This window comes from Oncorhynchus gorbuscha, linkage group LG18 (genome assembly GCF_021184085.1).
Source record: "Oncorhynchus gorbuscha isolate QuinsamMale2020 ecotype Even-year linkage group LG18, OgorEven_v1.0, whole genome shotgun sequence".
NCBI classification, from domain to species: Eukaryota; Metazoa; Chordata; class Actinopteri; order Salmoniformes; family Salmonidae; genus Oncorhynchus; species Oncorhynchus gorbuscha.
The window spans coordinates 62,056,517-62,076,392 of record NC_060190.1 but is presented as its reverse complement, the minus strand read 5'-3'; the positions used below and the strand labels follow the sequence as shown (position 1 = coordinate 62,076,392).

At 42.0% G+C, this 19,876-nt stretch overlaps 1 pseudogene; it reads left to right on the top strand.

Annotated features, from left to right (window-relative positions):
• Nucleotides 1-407: 407 nt before the first annotated feature.
• The window catches only part of LOC124002350, a 49,685-nt pseudogene continuing 30,216 nt past the window's right edge, over nt 408-19,876 (top strand).

Below are 19,876 nucleotides of genomic sequence, written 5' to 3'. Positions count from 1 at the left end.
GGAGACATAGTAAAGTGTGTGTGTAGTAGTAGACTACTACTGATGTTCCTCCAGGGCATTGACATTCTGAGTCACAACATCCTCTAGACGCAGAGTGAAGTTGGTGTTTTACTCAGCAGCGTACATTCTCTTTGGCCAAGAAGACAGAGTAGTGTGCTTACCTTTCAAGCATCTCTCAAGCATCACAGACTTTCTACAACTTCATCAGTAGAGAGAGACTGTGCCGGGCACAGGGTATCTCAGTCTGGTCTCTGGGAGTGAGTGAGTGAGTGAGTGAGTGAGTGAGTGAGTGAGTGAGTGAGTGAGTGAGTGAGTGAGTGAGTGAGTGAGTGAGTGAGTGAGTGAGTGAGTGAGTGAGTGAGTGAGTGAGTGAGTGAGTGAGTGAGTGAGTGAGTGAGTGAGTGAGCGGTGAAGTGACAGCCATGGCTCTGGGCTTCATGTCTGGAGTGGAGGAGTTGCTGGCATCAAGCTGCAAGGTTGTGTGGAGCTTGGCAGAGCAGACCCTCAGAAGGTGGTCCTCTCAGGGGATCATGCCAGCCCGCCGCTTCCTACAGACATGGTGGCAGCTCGGGGAGTTCTATCAGGTACGCTGAGACTGTGTTACCAATCATTCCCTTTACTCCAGGGGAAAAGTTGTTCTGTACATGCAGCTCTAATCAATGTGGTTTTTATTGACTACTATGTTGACAGCTACTGTGTCAGCTGCCGACTGGGATGTACTGGTGGCTGGAGCAAGATCATGTCTAATATATATTCAGTTGATACTGTTTTACACCTTGCTTTCTGTATATGTATATATCTGTCAGGAGTTGTCTGGAGTCTGTAGAATAACCGTCACATTGTGGCTATAACTATGAAGCATATCCAAAGGGAACCACGTTTTAATTGGACTTTTAGAATTGCATATTGTATTTGATAGATTGTCTGTTGGGTGAAAGTTTACTGTTTGTGCCTGTGAGGACTCAGGACAGGGTGTTTCTTTATGAGTCACAGAGACAGGTTTTAACATGGGTCTCATTGCACATATGGAAGTCATCAGGAAGCAGCACGGCCAGTCTTTTGATCTTTGAAGGTTGTCTTTGAAGTGCTGTCTTTTGTTGAAGCACCTGAATGGGATCTTGTTCATGAACAGATGAGACATCCTCTGACTATATACATTTTCTTTCCAAACGTTAAAAAAATGTCAAGAATTCAAATTAGGAAAGGTTGTTTATGAACTACCATTAAAGCTAAATGACATTGTCAGTGAAGATAGCTGGTGTTAGGAGATGATAATCAGTGAGAATATGTCAATAAGCCTGATAAGCAGTCAATTACAGGCATGGCCTAATGCTGCAGGGTTGGAGCTAAGCCTATGTAGGTCAGTGGCTGGAGGTCGTGTGAAGAGGCCACGGCTGGAACACCCCGCCCCAATGACAGGCCTTTAGGGGGATGACCTCTCTGGCATGGCTATTACACATCACATTATCTTCCTTTAAACCTGCGGGTCAACCTCTCTCTAAAGCCATGGCCTCTAGCCTTTCTGCCTTATGTGAGGGGCGGTCCATCTTGACACTTGTTAAACAATTGTTAGGAAAAATTGTCAGAGTGAGGTGTTCTCTCATTTATGTCTGGAAGTAGCTAGCATGCTAGCTAACTTTAGCCAGTTAGATTGGGTGCTTGACTGCCGTTGTGAGGTCAGAACGCTCTGAATTAACGAACTGACAATCTGACTACACTCTGAATTAGTTCTCTGGCACTCCAGAGGGAATTTATGAACACATCCATAGTCTAGTGAAAAGCATGAGCTGGTGCACACCCAAAATGTTTGGAGTTGCACGTTATATATCAGCTTCCAGTAATTTATTGGATCTTGTTCATGAACAAATGAGACATGTTCTAACTATGTATATTTCTGTCAAATTTGGAAAATGTTCCTAAACACTGCTTTCTTCAGCGGTCCATCCTGACACTTGTTAAAAAAATGGTTAGGATTAGAGGTCGACCGATTATGATTTTTCTACGTCGATACCGGTACCGATTATTGGCGGACCAAAAAAAGCCGATACCGATTTAATCAACCGATTTTTTTATATGTATTTGTAATAATGACAATTACAACAATACTGAATGAACAATGAACTCTTTTATTTTAACTTAACATAATACATATATAAAACCTATTTAGTCTCAAATAAATAATGAAACATGGTCAATTTGGTTTAAGTAATGCAAAAACACAGTGTTGGAGAAGAAAGTAAAAGTGAAATATGTGTCATATATAAAAGCTAACATTTAAGTTCCTTGCTCAGAACAAAAATCATATGAAAGCTAGTGATTCAATATTCCCAGTTTTTCAATATTCCCAGTTAAGAAGTTTTAGGTGGTAGTTAGGAATTATGACGTGTCAACTATTTCTCTCTATACCATTTGTATTTCATATACCTTTGACTATTGGATGTTCTTATAGGCACTTTTGTATTGTCAGCCTAATCTCGGGAGTTGATACACTTGAAGTCATAAACAGCGCTGTGGGTCAAGCATTGCTAAGAGGAGCTGGCAAACGCAGAAAAGTGCTGTTTGAATGAATGCTTACCAGCCTGCTGCTGCCTTCCACCACTCAGTCAGACTGCTCTATCAAATATCATATCATAGACTATATTGTAATATAACACACAGAAATATGAGCCTTTGGTCATTATATGGTCAAATCTAGAAACTATCATTTTGAAAACATAATGTTTATTCTTTTAGAGAAATACGGAACCTTTCCGTATTTTCTCAAACGGGTGGCAACCCTAAGTCTAAATATTGCTGTTACATTGCACAACTTTCAATGTTATGTCGTCATTATGTAAAATTCTGGAAAATTAGTTCACAATTCAACGAGCCAGGCGGCCCAAACTGCTTGCACTGAACGCAAGAGAAGTGACACAATTTCCCTAGGTGATATTATCTGCTAACATGATTTAAAAAAAACTAAATATGCAGGTTTAAAAATATATACTTCTGTGTATTGATTTTAAGAAAGGCATTGGTGTTTATAGTTTGGGTACATTTTTCGCGAATGTGCTTTTGTTAAATCATCAGTCGTTTGGCGAAGTTGAAGTAGGTTGTGATTTGATGATAAATTAACAGGTGCTGCATTGATTATATACAACGCAGGACAAGCTAGTTAAACTAATAATTTCATCAACCATGTGAAGTTAACTAGTGATTATGTGAAGATTGATTGTTTTTTATAAGATAAGTTTAATGCTAGCTAGCAACTTACCTTGGCTCCTTGCAGCCACAAGGTTGTTCTGACGCTGCACTCTCGTAACAGGTGGTCAGCCTGCCATGCAGTTTCCTCGTGGATTGCAATGTAATTGGCCATAATCAGCGTCCAAAAAGGTGATTACCGATTGTTATGAAAACTTGATATCGGCCCTAATTAATCGGCCATGCCGATTAATTGGTCGACCTCTAGTTAGGATAGGTAGTCACCAACAAAACTTCCCACTGGGCACAGACTGGTTGAATTAACATTGTTTCCAAGTCTTTACAATGAAAATTACATTGAACCAATGTCTGTGCCCAGTGGGTCTTCTTTTACTTCCACGCCACTAAAGTAAGGAACATGAATTGTTGTGCATTGAACTGTGGTGTAATGATGTTTGGATAGGGTTCAGACTGAGCAGTAGCTCATTAGATGTCTTGCTAAGGTGAATTTGAAATGGAGTTACTGTAGGTAAAGGGGGCTTTCGGGGTAGACAAAGACAGGCACAGAAAAGGAGCAGAAAAGCAGGCATGTTGGAGATACTTGATTTTTTAAAATACTTTAACTCAAAATTTGTACTAATATTGTCCCACTTCATCTCATGAAACAATGTTGGAAGACTAACACATTTTAGACCATGGAGCTACTGGCCTCTTTGTTTGTATGCTTGGATGTCATTTGTCCGTAACAATGCAGCATTGATAAATGCACCGTAGTGTGGATCATGCACTTGACAACCCCCACAATCACTATAGTGACTAATCCCTGTTTCGACAATGGAGATTGTGTAATGAACAGCTATAAAAATTCTCTATTAATACGGATGACACACAATCCTATGTTGTTCTATGAAGACAAGTATTATAGTTGTTTTTCTCTGTGTTATAAAAACTTGTCATCTAGTAATCCATGCTTGTGTTTCTGATTAAGGTTCTTGGTCTTTGCTATATAAGTGGGCTATTGAACCATTCTGAAAGGGCTTGAATTCTCAAGAGAATCACCTCTAGAGATTCAACATTGCTTTTGAAATGCCTAGAAACTACCGTTTGACTTCAGAAAAATAGAGTTTACATAATATAATAGAATTAAACTTTCGTTGGCATCACCTTCCATTAAAAGGATCACATATGGAAACATTCTCACATCATACACATTTAAACCAGTCGGTCCATTATGTTGCATACACTAAAAACATGAAGGATACTGATAAATTCACTCACAACCGACCCCTGTCCCAACTGCAATGATACAATTTACTTGGCATTTAGTAGTCCAACAGCACAAGGAACGAATGAATTTTTGGACACATTCTTCTTGGCCAAGGGCATTCTGAAGTGCCGGCCAGAGGCAAGCCTCTCGAACTGAGGTGGTAGAGGGTAGGTGGGGTCACCAGTGCCTTCTTTTTGGTTGTGGAACAGACTGCTCAAGTGTGCCTGTGGTCGATTACCAATTACTTTGGTCGACCACAGGCACTTGACCAGGACCATTTTTGAAGGTTGTTGGTCTGTTGTTGGTCTGTTTAAAATAGCTGTCCGCATCTGAGGTAGCATCTTTAAAAAAGAGTCGTACCAGAACCATGTCATCCGCTTAAGTGAGAGACAGTAAATAAAATACTTTGTCCAGACATGCCCTTAAGTCAGTAATTTCAATTAGATTTAATGTGTTCAAAAACAAAGCAAAAAAGTAGCCTGTATAACAGCTTAAAAGCAGCTCTGTTGTGGTGGTGGAGAGAACAATATCCTGGTAGACTGCAGTTAACACCAGCCCAGAACTTCTATTTCCACCCTGTGGTCACTTTCCACCACAGAGGCCAGGCCAGCCTAACCAGTTGGGAGCCACATGTTTTTCTCTCAACACAACCCTTCGCCATAATCAAGCAGCCTTGAGAGTCAACACTGACATGAATCCTGTGCAGCGTCTTTCCCTGGTAGGGGGGATTGATGCGCGGGCCTTCAACAGGGGGGCATACCGCAAGTTGCCCATCTCTATTCCAGGGGATCTCATCATGTCTGTTCCCTTCCCACAGATGACAGAGGGCCGGCTGTGTCAGGTGCACCTCCTGGACGACAGGAAGCTGGACCTAATGGTCCAGGTACCCACCCTTCGCACATCCTCAACCTCCGTACTTCTAATGTTGTTCACTGTGATGTTACACTCTAGTGTGGACACTTCATAAATTTGTGTTCATTTATACTGGTTTCATTTTCCTAGCCGAAGCTCTTGTCCCGGGATCTGTTAGACTTGGTGTCCTCACACTTTAACCTGAAGGAGAAGGAGTATTTTGGAATATCCTTCATTGATGACACGTACGTACAAGTCCTACAGATGTTTTATCTTAATTGGATCACTCTGTTGTTGCAGGAAATGCAAATTGTAGTGTATTCAAAGTTTAAGAAATGCTTCTAAAGTTTGTAATTTCTACTTTAACATGTCAGACTTTATTCATTCTAACAAAATATGTATCAACCCCTACATAAATGTCCATTCATTATAATACACATAATAATTCACAATCCCTGTTGCTGCAGGATTATTTTCCTGCTATGAAAAACTGATCAAATTAAGATAGTACATCTGTAACTACATTCTAGTTCATTGATGTATTTTCAATCTTGTGGTGTCAGGTACAAAATACTGTGAATGGGTGCAAACCGGTTTAGCTCCTTTTCCTGCTGCTGATTGCATGCATCTCCATGACACAAGTGAGACAACTCTGTATCAGTCTAGCAGTTGACATCATAGTTAACGGTGTAGCATCTGCTCGTATTCTTCCCCAGCGGTCAGAGTAAATGGCTCCAGCTGGATCGCAGGGTCCTGGATCATGACTTCACTAAAATGACTGGTCCACTGGAGCTCAAGTTCCTGGTCAGGTGAGTGATCTCTCTCTCACTGCCTCTCAGCTGGTAGCCTACAGTATGGACTACCATACTGTAGTAGCCGGCTACCCAAACTGTATTCTATCACAAACATAGCATCAGTCTTAGACGTTGACAGTGTATCTTACATATCTTACAGTGTATCTTACACACTTTAATCCATAGACTCCCCTTCCTCTTTGAGAGCTAGACTACATGTAGTTTATTTGAAAATCCATCTGAAAATGTGAGGTATCTATCAATGTTGCCCAAGAGAAGGCTCAAAGAGCTACTAAAGTGACAACCCCCAGTGTTAATCAGCGCTAATCTGAGGTACAGTTATTGTATGGGTGGCAGGTAGCCTAGTGGTTAGAGCGTTGGACTAGTAACTGAAATGGTTGCAAGATCGAGTCCCCCAAGCTAACAAGGTTATAAAAAATAATAAAACACAAAAATAATATGTCATTCTGCCCCTGAACAAGGCAGTTAATCCACTGTTCCTAGGCTTTGAAAATAATAATTTGTTCTTAACTGACTTGCCTAGTTAAATATAATGAAACTTGTAACCTGGGTCATGTGTAGAGACTCATGTCCAGTAGATGGCACTAATATGACAATCTGCAATAAGAAGATGTTCTGAAATTGGAAGGGAGGCACTATATACCCTTATTCAAGTACTCCATATGATTTACATTATGTGTTTTACAGGTTTTATATTGAGAAGATAACATTTTTGAAAGAGAATACAACAGTGGAGCTGTTTTTCCTAAATGCCAAATCGTCAGTCTTCAATGTAAGTGGATGTAAATCATTTTCTTACATTTGTTACTCAATATGATTGTATTGAGCATGCCACGAATCAGCCCTCCATAGCCTGTCCTTCAATTTCCATGCCACTTACTCTGTTTGGGCTCATCCACTGCATGCACAGACATAAACCAATTGTGTGACCTGTGATCATTTGGGTGAAAATATAATCCCATAAATGGAATTACAAGACAAAAGTTCCTGCTGTGGAATCATTGTGGGGCATTCTAGTTGGTAGGATGAGTTGCTGCTGGAACTGAAAGTTGGCTCCAGATGTCAACATCTTAAAACAAGCAAGGTGGGCCCAAAACACAGTTGGTGGCCAGAGTTATTTGGTCTACACACCATTTACAGAAGACAGTTGTTTTGTAAGGAGTGCCTGTGTGACTGGACACTATTAAATTGAAGGCCATTACTATTCATTATTTCAAGCTCTTTCAAAAACAGTCTTAAGAGTAATTGTTTTGTACATAGTTCATTATTCATGGGGCTAAACTCACTTCACTTGCTGACTTCACAGAGACTTCCCACTTTTGTTTTATGTACTCTAATTCTACATTCTTCAACACAATGAGCATCAAATAGTTCCCTAATCCTCCAAAATATAATTTGACTCAGGGCTTTCTTTTGGAAACGCTGCACTATAACAACATGAACAAGAACAATATCTTGATTCACTGCCTCCCCTCAGAAACCTGTGTATATTTCCCATGCCACACACAGCCAGAGTAGCAGAAATGAACTGTATTGTTGTAAAATATTAGATAGCATTTGTGATAATTAACAGGAGGAAATCATCTACCATACATGTTGGATGATGGAGCTGGAGAAACAGGTCTTACATATCAAACACATACAGACACACATACTGTCACATCCTGACCTTAGTTCCTTTTTTATGTCTCTATTTTGGTTTGGTCAGGGCGTGAGTTGGGGTGGGCATTCTATGTTTTTCATTTCTATGTTTGTTCTGTGTGTTGTATTTCTATGTGTTTGACCTGGTATGGTTCCCAATCAGAGGCAGCTGTCAATCGTTGTCTCTGATTGAGAACCTTACTTAGGCAGCCTGTTCCCACCTGTGTTTGTGGGTAGTTGTTTTCGTTTTTTGTGTCTGCACCAGACAGAACTGTTTCGTTCATGCTCTTTGTTGTTTTATTATTCAGGGTTCAGTTCAAAATAAAAATATGAACACGTACCACGCTGCACCTTGGTCCTCACCTTCAACCCACGACAGCCGTTACACTATACATCACATATTAGCCTATACTTACACAGACGCGCACACACACACAAACACACACACACAGCAGTGATTGTAATGGGTTGAGTGGTGCACCCACCCTTCACTTTCCTTATTAGTCTGACTTTTGAAAGCTGACTTTTGACCATCAACAACTGATTGATCAATGATCAATAGCACTCATACTGTTTGTCATTACATGAACATACATTTACATTTGTGTAATTACACAATTATACCCCAGGTGGTGAGGGTAGGCAACAACACATCCTCCACGCCGACCCTCAACACGGGGGCCCCTCAGGGGTGTGTGCTTAGTCCCCTCCTGTACTCCCTGTTCACCCACAACTGCATGGCCACGTACGACTCCAACACCATCATTGAGTTTGCTGACGATACTACGTGGTAGGCTGATCCCCGACGACAATGAGACAGCCTAAAGGGAGGAGGTCAGAGACCTGGCAGTGTGGTGCCAGGACAACAATCTCTCCCTCAACGTCAGCAAGATAAAGGAGCTGATTGTGGACTACAGGAATCAGAGAACCGAGCACGGCCACTGTAGTTGAGCGAGTCGAGACCTTCAAGTTCCTCGTTGTCCACATCACTAAGGATCTATCATGGTCCACACACACCAACACAGTCGTGAAGAGGGCACGACAGCGCCTCTACCCCCTCAGGAGGCTGAAAATACTTGGCATGGGCCCTCTACAGCTGTACCATTGCAAGCATCTTGAATGGCTGCATCATCGTTTGATATGAAAACTGCTTGGCATCCGACTGCAAGGCGCTACAGAGGGCAGTGTGTATGGCCCAGTACATCATCGGGGCCAAGCTCCCTGCCATCCAGGACCTCTATACCAGGCATTGTCAGAGGAAGGCCCTTAAAATTGTCAAAGACTCAAGCTACCCAAGTCATAGACTGTTCTCTCTGCTACCCCACGTCAAGTGGTAACGATGCACCAAGTCTGGAACCAACAGGAGCCTGAATAGCTTCAACCCGCAAGCCAAAATACTGCTATACAGCTTGTTAAATAGGTAAACTAGCTACCCGGGCTATCTGCGTTGACCCTTTTTGCACTAACTTATTTGACTCGCTGCTGCTATTTAGGGGGTAGATCAGTTTTAATATAATTAACAATATTAATTAAGAATATTTTTTATATATACTGTATTTAAAACACATGTATTTTCCTTCTTATTGTTTTCCCCTAACCCTCCCCTCCCCTAATTGGAGTCAAATTAATGGACAACAATACTTAAGCTTCTACTTACAGCTTACTACAGTATATACATTTTACTGACACATTATATTTTACATTAGTTATCTTTTTTAAAATTAGTTTTTAGTCCCAGCTCAATGCCTCCCATCTACAGTACCAGTCAAAAGTTTGGACACCTACTCATTCAAAGGTTTTTCTTTATTTGTAATATTTTCTACATTGTATAATAATAATGAAGACATCAAACATATTAAATAACACATATGGAATAATGTAGTAACCAAAAAGTTGTTAAATATATTATAGATTCTTCAAAGTAGCCACCCTTTGCTTTGAGGATTGCTTTGCACACTCTTGACATTCTCTCAACCAGCTTCATGAGGTAGTCAACTGGAATTTCAATAACAGGTGTGCCTTGTTGAAAGTTAATTTGTGGAATTTCTTTCCTTCTTAATGCGTTTGAGCCAAGGCAGGGTTGGTATACAGAAAATAGCCCTATTTGGTAAAAAAACAAGTCCATATTATGGCATGAACATCTCAAATAAGCAAAGAGAAACGAAAGTCCATCATTACTTTAAGACATGAAGGTCAGTCAATCTGGAAAATGTCCAGAATTTAGGAAGTTTCTTAAAGTGCAGTTGCAAAAACCATCAAGCGCTAAGCTGTTCCAGATGACTGTGTGATCACGCTCTCCGTAGCCGATGTGAGTAAGACTTTTAAACAGGTCAACATTCACAAAACCGCAGGGCGGATTACCAGGACATGTACTCTGAGCATGCACTGACCAACTGGCAAGCGTGTTCACTGACATTTTCAACTTGTCCCTGACCGAGTCTGTAATACTGTAACGGCGTTCTTCGTTTGTCGAAAGAGAGTCGGACCGAAATGCAGCGTGGTGGTTACTCATGTCTTTAATAAATGAATCACGATACATGAAATAACTTATACAAATACAAAACAACAAACGGAACGTGAAAACCTAATTACAGCCTATCTGGTGAACACTACACAGAGACGGGAACAATCACCCACGAAATACACAGTGAAACCCCGGCTACCTAAATACGGTTCCCGATCAGAGACAACGAGAATCACCTGACTCTGATTGAGAACCGCCTCAGGCAGCCAAGCCTATACTAGACACACCCCTAATCAACCACAATCCCAATGCCTACAAAAACCCCAATACGACAACACAATAACCCCATGTCACACCCTGGCCTGAACAAATATATAACGAAAACACAAAATACAATGACCAAGGCGTGACAGAACCCCACCCCCTAAGGTGCGGACTCCCGGACGCACCTCACAACCATAGGGAGGGTCCGGGTGGGCGTCTGTCCATGGTGGCGGTTCCGGCTCGGGACGTGGACCCCACTCCATTAATGTCATAGTTCCTCCTCTTCGCGTCCTGGGATAATCCACCCTCGCCGCCGACCATGGCTTAATAGTCCTCACCCAGAACCCCACTGAACTGAGGGGCAGCTCGGGACTGAGGGGCAGCTCGGGACTGAGGGGCAGCTTGGGACTGAGGCAGCTCGGGACTGAGGGGAAGCTCGGGACTGAGGGGAAGCTCGGGACTGAGAGGAAGCCCAGTACTGAGAGGAAGCCCAGTACTGAGAGGAAGCCCAGTACTGAGATGAAGCTCATGCAGGTAGTAGGCTCCGGTAGATCCTGGCTGGCTGGCGGATCTGGAAGATTCTGGTTGACTAGCAGATCTGGAAGAGACTGGTTGACTGGCAGATCTGGAAGAATCTGGTTGACTGGCAGATCTAGAAGATCATGGCTGACTGGCGGATCTTGCTGCTCTATGCAGACTGACAGCTCTGGCTGCTCCATGCAGACTGGCAGCTCTGGCTGCATCATGCAGACTGACAGCTCTGGCTGCTCCATGCAGGCTGACAGCTCCTTGCCGACTGACAGCACCTTACAGACTGACAGCTTCTTGCAGACTGACAGCTCTTTGCAGACTGGCAGCTCTGGCTGCTTCATGCAGACTGACAGCTCTGGCTGCTTCATACAGACTGACAGCTCTGGCTGCTCCATGCAGGCTGGCAGCACCTTGCAGACTGGCAGCTCCTTGCAGACTGACAGCTCTGGCTGCTCCATGCAGGCTGACAGCTCCTTGCAGACTGACAGCTCCTTGCAGACTGGCAGCTCCTTGCAGACTGGCAGCTCCTTGCAGACTGACAGCTCTTTGCAGACTGACAGCTCTGGCTGCTTCATACAGACTGACAGCTCTAGCTGCTTCATGCAGACTGACAGCTCTGGCTGCTTCATACAGACTGACAGCTCTGGCTGCTTCATGCAGACTGACAGCTCTGGCTGCTTCATGCAGACTGACAGCTCTGGCTGCTTCATACAGACTGACAGCTCTGGCTGCTTCATGCAGACTGGCAGCTCAGGCTGCTCTGAACAGGCAGGAGGCTCCGGCAGGGCTGTAGAGGAGGAAGGCTCTAGAAGCGCTGAACAGGCGGGAGACTCCGGTAGCGCAGGAGAGGAGAAAGGCTCTGATAGCGCTGAACAGACAGGAGACTCCAGCAACGCTGTAGAGGAGGAAGGCTCTGATAGCGCTGAACAGGCGGGAGGCTCCGGCAGCGCAGGAGAGGCGAGGCGCACTGTAGGCCTGATGCGTGGTGCTGGCACTGGTGGTACTGGGCCGAGGACACGCACAGGAAGCCTGGTGCGGGGAGCTGCTACCGGAGGACTGGTATGTGAAGGTGGCACAGGATGGACTGGACCGTGAAGGTGTACTGGAGAGCCTGAGAGCAGGACTCTTATTGTCGTGTTTATTTCGATGCATGCACACCATTCTGACATTCATGTTACTGTCGATAATAAAAAAGTCTTCAGATGTGCATATTCTCTCTTCGGTTGATGATAACACTCTGAACTGAGTGGGCGGATGCAGTGTCCAGATGTGCATTTCCAAGCTCTCTGATTGGTTAGGAATAGCAGGGCTATGATGGGTGAGGTATACTAAGGTAGGCTGAGCAGCCAAACGAATGGGAAACTGAAGGGACTGCGAGGGCAAGTTAGGTAGAGAGGAGAGAGGAGAGAAGCAGGACATACTTTCTTTTACAATGACACCTCCACTATGGAGCTCAATCGCCACTTTCAAAACAACTGAGAACTAGTAAATCTCAGACTTCCAACTTCAGTGCATTCAAAACAACTGGGAACAGTGAAGAAAAACAAGCTCTGACTGGGAAAAATCTATTTGAATGGTCATTGCATCTCGGTAACTCAGGCTTCTTTCTATATTTCCAACTCTCTGACCTGATTTATAAAAATGTAATTTATTCACCTTTATTTAGCCAGGTAGGCCAGTTGAGAACAAGTTCTCACTTACAACTGCGACCTGGCCAAGATAAAGCAAAGCAGTTCGACAAAAACAACAACACAAAGTTACTTTGTTATGACGTTATGATTTGACCTCGTATTTTTTCACGTTCCCAGTTGTTTTGAACGCAGCGTAATAACTAAGAAGACCACACCCAGCTGCTATTGCGTTGGTGTCTATGGGAGACACACCCAGTTAGGTAGACAGGAACTAACTATTTTTTTAAATGGCAAATGACTTGAGTGAATTATCTTCATTTATCCACCATCTTAGATATAATGCTGACAACTTGCCAGGGGTGCATTCATTGTGCTAATTATGTTGGAAAACGGGGATGTACCTACCTGAATTTATCCAATATATACTCTTGTTTTGCTCTGTTTGTTTCCGTTTGGACCCCTGGGATGTTTCTTAAACGGAAGCAAACAGAGCAAAATGAGAGATTATGTTGGACAAATTCAGCTAGGTATCTCCTCGTTTCGTCCCGTTTGCTTCCGTTTAGGAAATGTTTTGAGACAGAATTGGCGTAATGAATACGCTCCAGGACCATACAGGCTCAGTGCCCACGACGATTTTTTTTTCAACACTGGAGGAGCGTGAACTTGCTCGTAGAATGTACCATTTTGATGATTAGGTGGTTAAATTGATCAATAACTGTGGTTATAGAGGCTTCGTGTAGCTATTGTATGTACTTTATTATGTAGTCTACGCAACAATATTTAGTTCCGAACGTCGACGAAGAATATTAATAACTTTTAAGATTCCGAATCAACCTTAAATACGTACAACCGTTTTTCATTGACATTGGTTCAGACGGTAATTGTGGCGTTGAGGTACATACTGGTGGGAATTATATTTATATTAAGTCAAGTTCTACTGTTCGAACGTGGTACCTTTGTTTTTTTACACTATAACACATTTTCTAATTTTTTAACGACAGGAGATCATCGAAGTTGAGAGTGAAAATGTTTTCAAATTAGCTGCATATGCTTTGCAGGTAAGTGCATTTTTGTAGACTTGTGTGACTTGTAATTCATCAGCGATTTGAATATAAACTGAATCAACACTGTCATGCACGCTGTTAAAATAAGTTCATTTCAGGAATCGTCTTGTGAGTGATGTACAGCTTCAATATTGAAATCATTGTACTTCTTATAGTGTGCAATAAGATGTTTTGTTGTAAATACTATTCAAAGCTGAGTAAGCTTGAAAAGTGTTTACCGTAGTCCTAAATATCGTTGAAGACTTATTAATGATTTATTAACAAGCATTTCGCAACACTCGCATTAACATCTGCTAACCATGCGTATGTGACCAATACAATTTGATTTGATGACGTATTGATCATGTTTTTATAAGTCCTCCAGGCCAGTACTTGATGCATATCAATTATTCTAACTTGTAACGGTACTATTTTGTTTCCCAGGAGGCCAAAGGAGACTACACAAGGTAAGTCACTCATGTCAACACTAATAGATTATTATTATTATTAGATCAAAATGATCACTTATCTGCATACATATTTAGTTAAATATCATAAATTGCTTCAGCTTGCACCATTAAGTTACTCACTCTGTCACATTTGTCAGCCACAGTAGGCTACTTGCAAAAGGACATTCTAAAACATGTAGGCCTATGGAAGAGTGAAACTGGTATGCTACTGGGGCTAACTCAGTAAAGATGTTTTTGTGAAATTTTTAGGGTCATTCTGTGTCAATTCAGCAAGCCATGTCACCCACCATCTCAAATGATTCTGAACTGGTTTCTGTAGTTAGAAACCCATAAGATTAGCATTCCTGAAATATTATTTTGTTGAAATATCATTTGCTCTATGAGAAATTAGGCAAATTGATTTCACCCAAATTGGCCATTTTAATTCATAGGATTCTTATCATCTTCAATAAATATAGTACCTAATGTATAAAGTATCAGCTCTCTGTCTGATAAGTAGTATGGAGCTGCTGCTTGGTGTATTGCTTCTTCAACCTTTGTAATGTATTCCCTGTAAATCTGGTGATAGTTTTCTTCCCCTGTTCAAAGAAATGAGCCATTGAAGTCACTTACATTCTTTACCATAAATTAGTTTGAAAGTACCAAGTTCTGCACACTAGATGCCACTGTTCCTGCTACTGCCACCACATCCTTTGGTCAATTTTGCTGGTATATTGTGTTTAATAAATAGGACTCAACGTTTTCTTTGCAACTTTGGTAGAAACCCGATAGCTTTTGCTCATGATGAAAATACATAGTGTGGTCAAGCCAGTCCTCCATGAAAGCAATTCAGTTTGTTATTCTCTTAGCAACCTAATGCTTCAAACCAATTTTCCTTGAATTGTCCAATACTTCAACAAAATAATGTTTCAGAAATGCTAGTCTTATTTGTTTCTAACTAGAGAAACATTTTCAGAACAATCTGAAATGGGGGGTGTCGAAATCCTCTTTCTTCTGCTTTCTGAGGTGGAATGACCTTAAAAGCTTCTTCAGGGTCGGTGGGTCCCCAGCGGGACGTTGAGCTAATGTAGGCTAATGCGATTAGCATGAGGTTCCCAGAACATAGACATATCTGACATGGACAGAAAGCTTAAATTCTTGTTAATCTAACTGCACTGTCCAATTTACAGTAGCTATTACAGTGAAATAATACCATGCTATTGTTTGAGGAAAGTGCACAGTTTTGTACATGAAAGTTAATAATAAACCAATTAGGCACATTTGGGCAGTCTTGGCACAACATTTTGAACAGAAATGCAATGGTTCATTGGATCAGTCTAAAACTTTGCACATACGCTGCTGCCATCTAGTGGCCAAAATCTAAATTGCAGCTGGGATAGAATAATACATGATGGCCTTTCTCTTGCATTTCAAAGATGCAGGTATAAAAAAATATATGTTTTTTTTTCTTCTTTTTATTATCTTTTGCCAGATCTAATGTGTTATATTCTCCTACATTCTTTTCACATTTCCACAAACTTCAAAGTGTTTCCTTTAGATGTCGACCAATTATGATTTTTCAACGCCGATACCGACTATTGGAGACCAAAAATAGCTGATACCGATTAATCGGACAATTTTTATATATATAATGACAATTACAACAATACTGAATGAACAATGAACACTTTTATTTTAACTTAATATAATACATGAATAAAATCTATTTAGCCTCAAATAAATAATGAAACATGGTCAATTTGGTTTAAGTAATGCAAAAACACAGTGTTGGAGAAGAAAGTAAAAGTGAAATATGTGTCATATATAAAAGCTAACGTTTAAGTTCCTTGCTCAGAACAAAGAACATATGAAAGCTGGTGATTCAATATTCCCAGTTTTTCAATATTCCCAGTTAAGAAGTTTTAGGTGGTAGTTAGGAATTATGACGTGTCAACTATTTCTCTCTATACCATTTGTATTTCATATACCTTTGACTATTGGATGTTCTTATTGGCACTTTAGTATTGTGTTGGAGAATAAATTAAAAGTGCAGTATGTGCCATGTAAAAAAGCTAACGTTTAAGTTCTGTGCTCAGAACATGAGAACATATGAAAGCTGGTTGTTCCTTTTAACATGAGTCTTCAATATTCCCAGTTAAGAAGTTTTATGTTGAAGTTATTATAGGAATTATAGGAATTATAGGACTATTTCTCTCTATACTATTTGTATTTCATATACCTTTGACTATTGGATGTTCTTATAGGCACTATAGTATTGCCAGCCTAATCTTGGCGCTGTGCTTCAAGCATTGTGAAGAACTGCCTTGCAAACGCAGGAAAGTGCTGTTTGAATTAATGCGTATGAGCCTGCTGCTGCCTACCACTCAGTCAGACTGCTCTAGCAAATATCAAATCATAGACTTAATTATAATATAACACACAGAAATACAAGCCATAGGTCATTAATATGGTCAAATCGAGAAACTGTCATTTCGAAAACAAAACGTTTATTATTTCAGTGAAATAGTGTACCATTCCGTATTTCCTCAAATGGATGGCATCCATAAGTCTAAATATTGTTGTTACATTGCACAACCTTCAATGTTATGTCATAATTATGTAATATTCTGGCAAATTAATTATGGTCTTTGTTAGGAAGAAATGGTCTTCACACAGTTCACAATGATCAAGGCAGCCCAAACTGCTACATATACCCTGACTCTGCTTGCACTGAACGCAAGAGAAGTGACACAATTTCCCTAGTTAATATTGCCTGCTAACATGAATTTATTTGAACTAAATATGCAGGTTTAAAAAAATATACTTGTGCATTGATTTTAAATCAAATCAAATCAAATTTATTTATATAGCCCTTCGTACATCAGCTGATATCTCAAAGTGCTGTACAGAAACCCAGCCTAAAACCCCAAACAGCAAACAATGCAGGTGTAAAAGCACGGTGGCTAGGAAAAACTCCCTAGAAAGGCCAAAACCTAGGAAGAAACCTAGAGAGGAACCGGGCTATGTGGGGTGGCCAGTCCTCTTCTGGCTGTGCCGGGTAGAGATTATAACAGAACATGACCAAGATGTTCAAATGTTCATAAATGACCAGCATGGTCAAATAATAATAAGGCAGAACAGTTGAAACTGGAGCAGCAGCACAGTCAGGTGGACTGGGGACAGCAAGGAGCCATCATGTCAGGTAGTCCTGGGGCACGGTCCTAGGGCTCAGGTCCTCCGAGAGAGAGAAAGAAAGAGAGAATTAGAGAGAGCATATGTGGGGTGGCCAGTCCTCTTCTGGCTGTGCCGGGTGGAGATTATAACAGAACGTGGCCAAGATGTTCAAATGTTCATAAATGACCAGCATGGTTGAATAATAGTAAGGCAGAACAGTTGAAACTGGAGCAGGAGCATGGCCAGGTGGACTGGGGACAGCAAGGAGTCCTCATGTCAGGTAGTCCTGGGACATGGTCCTAGGGCCCAGGCCAGTTGAAACTGGAGCAGCAGCATGGCCAGGTGGACTGGGGACAGCAAGGAGTCATCATGTCAGGTAGTCCTGGGGCATGGTCCTAGGGCTCAGGTCCTCCGAGAGAGAAAGAAAGAGAGAAGGAGAGAATTAGAGAACGCACACTTAGATTTACACAGGACACCGAATAGGACAGGAGAAGTACTCCAGATAAACAAACTGACCCTAGCCCCCGACACATAAACTACTGCAGCATAAATACTGGAGGCTGAGACAGGAGGGGTCAGGAGACACTGTGGCCCCATCCGAGGACACCCCGGACAGGGCCAAACAGGAAGGATATAACCCCACCCACTTTGCCAAAGCACAGCCCCCACACCACTAGAGGGAAATCTTCAACCACCAACTTACCATCCTGAGACAAGGCCGAGTATAGCCCACAAAGATCTCCGACACGGTACAACCCAAGGGGGGAGGAAACCCAGACAGGCCGACCACAACAGTGAATCAACCCACCCAGGTGACGCACCCCCCCAGGGACGGCACGAGAGAGCCCCAGCAAGCCAGTGACTCAGCCCCCGTAACAGGGTTAGAGGCAGAGAATCCCAGTGGGAAAAGGGGAACCGGCCAGGCAGAGACAGCAAGGGCGGTTCGTTGCTCCAGAGCCTTTCCGTTCACCTTCCCACTCCTGGGCCAGACTACACTCAATCATATGACCCACTGAAGAGATGAGTCTTCAGTAAAGACTTAAAGGTTGAGACCGAGTTTGCGTCTCTGACATGGGTAGGCAGACCGTTCCATAAAAATGGAGCTCTATAGGAGAAAGCCCTGCCTCCAGCTGTTTGCTTAGAAATTCTAGGGACAATTAGGAGGCCTGCGTCTTGTGACCGTAGCGTATGTGTAGGTATGTACGGCAGGACCAAATCAGAGAGGTAGGTAGGAGCAAGCCCATGTAATGCTTTGTAGGTTAGCAGTAAAACCTTGAAATCAGCCCTTGCTTTGACAGGAAGCCAGTGTAGAGAGGCTAGCACTGGAGTAATATGATCAAATTTTTTGGTTCTAGTCAGGATTCTAGCAGCCGTATTTAGCACTAACTGAAGTTTATTTAGTGCTTTATCCGGGTAGCCGGAAAATAGAGCATTGCAGTAGTCTAACCTAGAAGTGACAAAAGCATGGATTAATTTTTCTGCATCATTTTTGGACAGAAAGTTTCTGATTTTTGCAATGTTACGTAGATGGAAAAAAGCTGTCCTCGAAATGGTCTTGATATGTTCTTCAAAAGAGAGATCAGGGTCCAGAGTAACGCCGAGGTCCTTCACAGTTTTATTTGAGACGACTGTACAACCATTAAGATTAATTGTCAGATTCAACAGAAGATCTCTTTGTTTCTTGGGACCTAGAACAAGCATCTCTGTTTTGTCCGAGTTTAATAGTAGAAAGTTTGCAGCCATCCACTTCCTTATGTCTGAAACACATGCTTCTAGCGAGGGCAATTTTGGTGCTTCACCATGTTTCATTGAAATGTACAGCTGTGTGTCATCCGCATAGCAGTGAAAGTGTACATTATGTTTTCGAATAACATCCCCAAGAGGTAAAATATATAGTGAAAACAATAGTGGTCCTAAAACAGAACCTTGAGGAACACCGAAATGTACAGTTGATTTGTCAGAGGACAAACCATTCACAGAGACAAACTGATATCTTTCCGACAGATAAGACCTAAACCAGGCCAGAACATGTCCGTGTAGACCAATTTGGGTTTCCAATCTCTCTAAAAGAATGTGGTGATCGATGGTATCAAAAGCAGCACTAAGGTCTAGGAGCACGAGGACAGATGCAGAGCCTCGGTCCGATGCCATCAAAATGTCATTTACCACCTTCACAAGTGCCGTCTCAGTGCTATGATGGGGTCTAAAACCAGACTGAAGCATTTCGTATACATTGTTTGTCTTCAGGAAGGCAGTGAGTTGCTGCGCAACAGCCTTCTCTAAAATCTTTGAGAGGAATGGAAGATTCGATATAGGCCGATAGTTTTTTATATTTTCTGGGTCAAGGTTTGGCTTTTTCAAGAGAGGCTTTATTACTGCCACTTTTAGTGAGTTTGGTACACATCCAGTGGATATAGAGCCGTTTATTATGTTCAACATAGGAGGGCCAAGCACAGGAAGCAGCTCTTTCAGTAGTTTAGTTGGAATAGGGTCCAGTATACAGCTTGAAGGTTTAGAGGCCATGATTATTTTCATCATTGTGTCAAGAGATATAGTACTAAAACA